This window comes from Haemaphysalis longicornis, unplaced genomic scaffold (assembly GCF_048455015.1).
Source record: "Haemaphysalis longicornis isolate Haplotype H1 unplaced genomic scaffold, Haemaphysalis longicornis Haplotype H1 scaffold_9, whole genome shotgun sequence".
Taxonomy (NCBI): Eukaryota; Metazoa; Arthropoda; class Arachnida; order Ixodida; family Ixodidae; genus Haemaphysalis; species Haemaphysalis longicornis.
Window position 1 is genome coordinate 147,321,986 of NW_027526460.1, and position 8,249 is coordinate 147,330,234.

The following is an 8,249-nucleotide window of genomic DNA, read 5'->3' on the forward strand; positions in this document are numbered from 1 at the left end:
AGTTGCTTGTAAACGTACAAAAATAGGGTAGGGGTACCATTCGGCATAGGAACGGCGTATCTGGCCTTGTCAGGCACTATGAGGGAGGAAAGTGCCGTCCTAATGTCATTCGCAGAAGCAGTGGGTATGCGCCCGATGGTCTTGGCAAATCGGTCTATTGGCGCCCGCGTACACATCCGCGATACGGCATTTAGTTCAGCAATTTCGTGTTCAGTGCCTATGTAGCGCAATTTGCTTGACATATATATAGCGCAAATTTCTTGACACCGTTACAAATAATTATAGTCCCTTTTCGGAAGAAAATGCAGTTTTCTTAATGCGAATGCTTCCGCGAATTTTCAACGAATGAGTGTATGTCACGTTTGCACTTCTTATATATACGTAGCACGCCAAAACGTATATATTTATCTCGTACCAAATATTTTATTCATAACTGCAATGACATGAAGCCGTTAAGAAGCAATCCGAAAATTGAAATTTAAAATTTTGTACTCAAATTAAAAATTTTGTGTTCAACGTGCCAAAGCTGCGCCTGGGCTGTAAGAAAGGCTGTGGAATACCTTTGGACCAACTGTTGATCTGTAATGGGCGTCTAAATTGGGCACAGACGGTTGAAGGCGGATGCCTCACATGGCCAGTTCTGCGAAAATTTGGTGTCCGGCGCGTTCACAACGGTACGAAAGATCCCGTTGGCTGCTTATGCCCACCCCAAAACTCTCACGTACCTCCTGACAGATACTGACAGGTGGCGCAAACAATTGCTGCGAGAGATTTATCATTCGACGGGGATGTCAGCGTGCCCTTCATAATCAAAGAAGTTCGTTGTGTGCGTAACTTTAAACTTAAATGTTATGCACTCTATAGCATCTACCTTAGTGATATCTGGGAAGCCGGGATGGCCTTGGTAATATACCTCTGGAGAAGTTGATTGATTGATTGATTGATTGATTACGCAGGCGATGAGGCGCGCCGTAGTGGAGGGCTCGGGATTAATTTTGACCACCTGGGGATCTTTATTGTGCGCCGAAATCTCGTACACACGGGCGTTTTTGCTTTTCGCCTCCATCAGAAAAGCGGCCGCCGCGGCTGGGAATCGAACCCGTGACTTTGTGCTCAGCAGCGCAACGCCTTAGCCACTGAGCCACCGCGGCGTGTACCTCTGGAGAAGTGAGGGAACACAAGTCGATCAAAGAGGCAGACACTTGCTACATCCAAACTTACAACGACCGTCCCTAGCACGACACCTTTAGGGAACACCGTGCAAGTTTACGACGTGCGTCATTACAAACGGACAAAGATTAAAGACAACGCGAGGCTTCAGTTACACTTCGCATGTGTGAACGATATTCTTTGTAAAGGATAGCGAAAAATAGGCACCGAACTAATAAAGGATAGAAGGGAGGAGCGCTCAACCTGTATATTCTTCGGCTGTGTTGTGTTTATTTTGGCGCTTCTTTTGCAAAGAATCGTGAGCCAACTCGCCCAACGGCAAATTTTATTAAACTATGTGAACGGTATGCAGAACTGAAGAAATCGAGGGTGAAGCTAAATGTCGTAAGCGTGAACGAACATGTTAGGCTTTCGCCTGTGGAGTCTTAGGTGTCTCTGATTTTTTCCGTCTATCACCATATCAGTAAAACAACTGCCACGGCTATGATCGAACCCACATCCTTCGCTTAGAAACGCAGTTTAGTAGCCATTAGCTGCCACTGTGGAAAATAAAGAATATTTTAACGCTTGAATGGGAGGCTTAGAGCAAAAAAGACGAGGACGGTGCAAACGTCAGGTTTGCCACCGTCCTCGTCTTTTTTGCGCTAAGCCTCCCATTCAGTATGTACGAACTCGCCCAACAGCACGTTCTGTTAAAATTTTAAGCCTTCCCCACACTGGTATTGATGAAGGCATAGCGGTAATATGACAGTGATATTAGACACAGATATTTGGAAACACACGCCGCTTCCTTTCCTTCCTGTGTCCTTGCTCTCCGCTGACGTCTGCTGCATAGCGTAACAGCATTCGTAATGAGAAGGGCCGGGTAGAAAGTACAATGAAGGTTCCCACGCGAATAAGTGGTTGGGTGAGGGACAGCAAGAGGAGGGTGGCGTGTGCGGCATCACCACGGTGGTCACGTGCCGCTGCCTGGCCCGCGCCCCGGGTATCACAGCGGGAAGTCATGCGTCCACGCACGCTCTGGAACGAGGAGCGTGAGTGACGGGGATCTGCACGCGCTTGTTCATTGAAGTGCACTGTGGGATGTATGGTACACTGAATGGAAGATTGGAAGCGCTGAGAAACGCTCATCTGTTTGAAAGCAACACATCCTCGACACGATAGTTTTCACCGCTCACTATTTTTGGCTCGTTTGTGATTTTGTCGCAGCATTTAACATAGACAAAGTTCTAAATAGCTCATGATAGACGTGGCTGGAGATCTTCAGGACAGGCCTTCGTCCTCTGGTGGAAACAACCAGGCTTATGATGATGATGATGATGCTGATGATTGTGATGGCGACGATGACGATGATGATGATGATGGTGGTGCTGGTGGTGTTAGTGGTGGTGGTGATTAAGCTCTAGCGTTTCACATTGTACACTAATCTAAACGCATGATATGAATAGCAATTGGGACTTTGCCACTTAACTTTAAGCGTGTTTTTAGTCTCACATCCGAAACAGCTGTAGTGAGATCAAAAGGTTTTTTTTTCTAGAAAGCTTCTTCGTGGAAAGAGGAATGATAGTTCTTGATGTCAAAGGTAGAGGTGTAAAAACGCTTTCGAGAATTAGTAGTCCTTGCTTCCCCTCGTGCCAAAGAATACGCGTAGTGTGCCGCTTTGCTTATGTATATGCCAACGTCGCGTAAAAAAATTATCTGGTGATTGCGATACTCCCTAATGCGATATTGGAGCGCAGCTGCTTAGTTGTCTTGACTGTGAAAAATAGTTGAGGCAAATAATTTCAGGCGACATATTTGTATGATTACACAAAACGTGTATTTGCAGTTGCTCACGAAGCACATGCCCCGGTTGCCTCGCTCAGAAGTTCAGACCTCACTCGGGGTTCTGACGTCGGCGGTGCTGGGCCTCCGCTCTGGCAGCTCGTATCGGTGCAGTGGCTGGCGAAGCGCATGACTGGTTGCTTCACTCGCAGTTCAGCACTCACTCCTGATGGCTGGAGTGCGCTGAGGCAGCACTCACTCGTGGGTTCTCTCGACGGCAGCTATCCTTTGCGCCGCCGGCGCGAGGTGCGTCTCAGGTAGGAACCGCGAACTGCATCTCAGAAAGCGAGCGTACGTCACCGCCACGGCCCGACCCCCTCACGTTTTCGCCTAGCATCGCGCAGTAGAGCGTCTCGTGCGGGCGCAGCATACTGTCCCTCCCCCGCACACTTTCAGAGAACCGCCTCGTGCCGCCACAGCAAACCATCGCCCCCCCCCCCCCCCCCCAAATTTCTCGACAGTCTCCTCCTCTGCTTTCTTTCACTCTTCGGACTTGCCATCGTCCGCTCGATGACACCGACGGCGACGCCCCTCAGACCACGAACGAGCGCCAAGGGGCTGCGCCCTAAAAGTCGCGACTGCTAAGATTTGAAGTTGCGCCAGCGACATCATTGCAGCCAGAACGGCCTGAGCTACCGTGACAAGGACGGCCCGGAAAGAAAATGCGCAGGATGGCTTTCGTTGCTTTTTTCCTAGAAAGGTGATTGTATTTACAAATACTATATATCGAACGCCGAGAACAATCTGCAAGCAATCAATGCTTCCTCCCGCCACGAGGTAAAAATAAAAATATATATACAAGTCACGTTGAAGACACTCCTTGACCAAAATTTCTGAAGTGCATTTCCTTTTCTGTAAAAACGTTTTGATGACGATAACACGCCAATTTGTCCCTTTTTGTAAATCCTGCTTCTCTATCGCCAAGGTGTACTAAGCAAATATGCTGCGGCCTTTCCCTTATCAACGTGCGTTAAACGTGTACTGTCGCTTACAGCAGTAATCCCAGTATTCAAATTGCAGTACTTGCAATTACCCTATTAGGTAAGTAGCTTTCGGCTAAATGGCTCCTGTCGTTGGCGAAGCCAACCAGAGTACACGCGGCTCTAGCTTGGAGCTCTATTGTCGTCAGGTGTTACTGGAAACCTTAGGTGCGCTGAGGTTGGCGTTGCATGCTTCGCACGTCGCAAAGCGCCACGTCAGGCCTGCCAAAGGTAATCCCAGACTTCGGCCTATAGCCTGGATCTGCGAAGGCCCGTAGCCATATAACTTTATGGAAGGAAAGGTGGCAAAGTGAAATGTGACGATTATTAGCATCGAATGCTGTTTAAGCTGGTGGTTGGGCCGGCGATAGTGAGCAGGAAACCTCGCCAGGCGATGACATCATCGCGCGCGCCGGCACCGTTCGACCTTCGAGAACACTCTGCCCAGCGTTCGTCGCGTGATCTCTCGTGTGCTCTTCTACTCGCAAGTTCACGTGCGTTCGCGCCTCAAATGCGTATCACAGAAAAGCTCACGCTGCAGACGTCGAGTTCACGAAGCCGGTTGCAGCGCGTTCTGGAGCGTGCTAACGCGGTCCACAGAGAGAAATGTGAAAGCCTGACGACAAAACGATCTGGCCTGCCAGTCATCGAGAACCTCCAGCGGCTGGTTCGGAAATGCGTGTGAGATGCAACAGCCCGGGCTCCGACGGAGCGACAGGTGGGGCGACAGAAGAGCGTCACTCCCGAAGAAGAGGAATCGCTGCTTCGGTGCATTCAGATGCGGCGAAACTTCAATGCAATGCCCAATATCGCGCCGGTGAAGCAGCGGCGAAACGTCAGCGAGATGCAGAAGATCCGTATTTACGAGCTCGCGTACGTTGTAAATACTGTAACGGCCGAGTGTTCGTTGCTCTTTGGGCGGGGCTAGCGACAACACCACACAGAAAACTTGACCGAGCCTCGACGCGTAACCAAGCATAAACTAAGCCGCACCAAAAACAAGCTGGGTGGATCCTCCAGCTTCTCTGCTTGCCCAGTCTTTGCGCAACTAGTGCGAAGAAGCAACACTTCTTTATGAGAGGAAATCGCATTTTCAGCGGGTTCCGCTATGAGTGTTGCAACTGGCACCACTGCCGCATTCAGTGGCGCAGCAGTCACTAGAGATCCAAGCGGTATGGCGGCGCCCACAGTACCGGCATGTAACTCCTGCAGTAGGACACTAATGATTTACGATTCACAACATCATAAGAAGGGGTTAGGTCTCGGCGTTTTTTTTTTTTCTTCACGAAACCTGCACATTACATCGGGTATGGGTAAATCATGAACATGTTGGAGGAAAAGACAGAAATTGGACGAATTTTGATAAGCTTGCGAACGTACAAACGAAAAGCGAGCACTAACAACGTATAAAAATATATTAGACGTTTTGGAACCGCAGACGGGTTACGGTGAACAAGGAACTCATATGCGGTTCCGAAACGTCTGATATGTTTTTGTACATGGTCCGTATTCGCTTTTCGTTTGTACCTTATCATTCCTAACCAGACGAAATTGATTATCATAAGCTTTCGAAGCATGCAACGCACCGTCAGCAGCATCCATGATATAAAAATCACTAATACCTTTCGGTAATAGGGAATAACAATTCCAGATTTTGACATTAACTAAGTGAGGCAATGACATCGAGCGTTGATTTCTATAGTTTACAGCCTGTTGTGCGCGGATGATTTTCAAGGGCTATGCCACACCTCTGCTCTGGTAATACACAAAAAGCTCACAAAGGGAGGCCTTGGTTCTGTTCCGCAGGTTCAGGGGCAGGTATGTGAATCCTGCATTGCCATGTTCTTTCGACCGACAGAATAGGGGCCAGTGTATAATGCAGTTTCTTGAGGGAGCGATTGATTATCGCTTTGAAAATGGCGGTACATTTTACATAAACGGAATACTTTGCTCGGAGTAGCTTCGTTTTAGTGTTCAGTAGGTGGGAAACCACTACTGGTAAACAGGCTGAAAATATGAATAAGAAACCATCAATTTTTTTTCTTTTGACATTAGTGTGAAAACTCCGGAGTCTCAAAATGGCACCTTAGCCCACAGGGTTTCATGTATATTTTAGAACTTGGAAAAACACACCTCAAATCGACATGATTAGAGGCGAACTTCAACGAAATTTTCGGTCCTTTAATGCACTGTTTTCGGGTAGTATTACTTCAAAAGGTGATAAGTGCAAAAGGTCGTTACATTGCAAACGAAGATCAGAAATTGCTCTTTTCCTAGCCGAAACTGGATGAAAGGGCGGCCATTACGGCCAGCCGGAAGTGACGTTAGACTTCCGGCTTTGCGATTTTGACTTCGAAGAATATTAAATGATCTGGCTCGACATCGTAACGTGGATATATCTTCTATATATTTTAAGGACCTGCACGAAATGTTCATGTAATCGTGACGGTTTGTTGTAGTTTTGCGTTGTTCGTTTTTTTTTTCTTTGTGCGTGTTTTTATGCTTACTTGATGTTGCTTCATTGTTGTTTTATTTAGATTGCATTTTATTTATACTTCTCATTTCTACAGTACAGTTGTGCCCTGACATGTATTTACGCGCTGTGTATGTATGTAGGTATGTATGTATGTATGTATGTATGTATGTATGTATGTATGTATGTATGTATGCATGTATGTATGTATGTATGTATGTATGTATGTATGTATGTATGTATGTATGTATGTATGTACGTAAGACAGAAATAAGAGTTGGCAGTGAAGAAAACCTCGGAAAGCAAGGACGAGGATGTGGTAGGTCATTGAAACAGATCAAGAATTTGGAAAGATAGAAAGTGGAGAAAAAATGCCCGCCAGGTGGGATCCGAACCCACGACTTCCAGAAAACTTGTCTGGTGCGATAACCACTACGCTACCGGCGGGGCTATTTTTCCCTTCCACTTTTGGGGTATTTATGTCAATGTAATTTTTTTCCTGTGCTTGGGGGTGGTAGCCAGTGCCACTCCGACTTCTTGGGGTGGAGGAGGCCTTCTTTTTTAACCCCCGGGCCGTGACTCGAGTGTCTACGACATGTCGAGAGTGGCCGACCAGCGTTGAACACTCTTAAGCTCCCTATGGCACCAAGACTACCAGAACAGAGGCCCTCGCTATGCATGTAGCAAATCAGAATGAGAAATGAGGGGCTCGTTGAATTAAGACAGAAATAAGGGTTGGCAGTCAAGAAAACATCGGAAAGCAAAACGGGGGATATGGTAGGTCATTGAAACAGATAAAGAATTTGGAAAGAAAGAAAGTGGAGAGAAAATGCATCGATTACATTGACATTATTACCCCAGAAATTACATTGACATAAATACCCCACAAAATGGAGGGGAAAATTAGCCCCGCCGGTAGCATAGTGGTTATCGCACCAGACCGATATTCTGGAGGTCGTGGGTTCGGATCCCACCTGGCGGGCGTTGTTCGTCGACTTTTCGAAGCATATTCCCTCCACGTAGTCTGCCGTACTCGTTCGCTCGCCGATACGCCAACCGGCCACGACAGCCGCGTATCGTATCGTGTAGGCCGTACTGGCGTCCCGCGTACTCGTACAGTCACCGAGAGCCTGCTGCCGCAGTCGCGACCACGAAATCAGCTGTTGCGCAGCTGCCGTATACTCGCTCGCCGACGGCGTATAGCCTCGCGTCGACCAGCACCGGCTGTCTTCGAATGGGAACTCTTGGTTTCTGGAACCCACAGCTTCTTCAGCTTCTCGCATTTCGGAAACGCGTGAAAGCAATTATTCATGCAAGAGGCACGAATACGCTGCTCATTCGGGTGAGGCCGCACTCAAAGGGCTACTGAGGAGAGACGACGGGAGCAACGGGAGTACTCTCTGTAACGTCACATCCGGAAGTTCGCCGAAGTGGCGACCAGTTGTGGCGACACTCCGCTAGGAGCTGCATCGAGTGGAGCGGCGTGTTTTCAAACGGGTTTAATAAGAATACTGCACATGTGTGGAGTTCAAAATTAGACCACAAGAGCCTTTAGTGGTGTATACAACACGTCGAAACTAAACTTGTGGCAGGTACATTGTCGTCGCAGTTGGCCTTTAACTTGGCGTCAGTAGAAAAAATGTACGAAAATTTCGAAAATAACTTTCAGAAATAAGTACGAGAAATCATTAGGCGTAACAACAAATTCAGTGGCTACACTGATCTGAAAGGCGTTGAGGCCAAAGATGGGATCCTTAGAATTGGAAGTACAAGAAATTATCCGTTACCGGCCCGCTACGGGA

The 8,249-nt window shown here is 47.7% G+C and overlaps 1 non-coding gene across 1 annotated transcript; it reads left to right on the forward strand.

The window, feature by feature from the left end:
• The first annotated feature begins 7,356 nt into the window (after positions 1-7,356).
• Positions 7,357-7,429, forward strand: Trnai-gau (transfer RNA isoleucine (anticodon GAU)). The gene has a single exon. It is a non-coding gene; the product is annotated as a tRNA-Ile (tRNA).
• Positions 7,430-8,249: the final 820 nt, after the last annotated feature.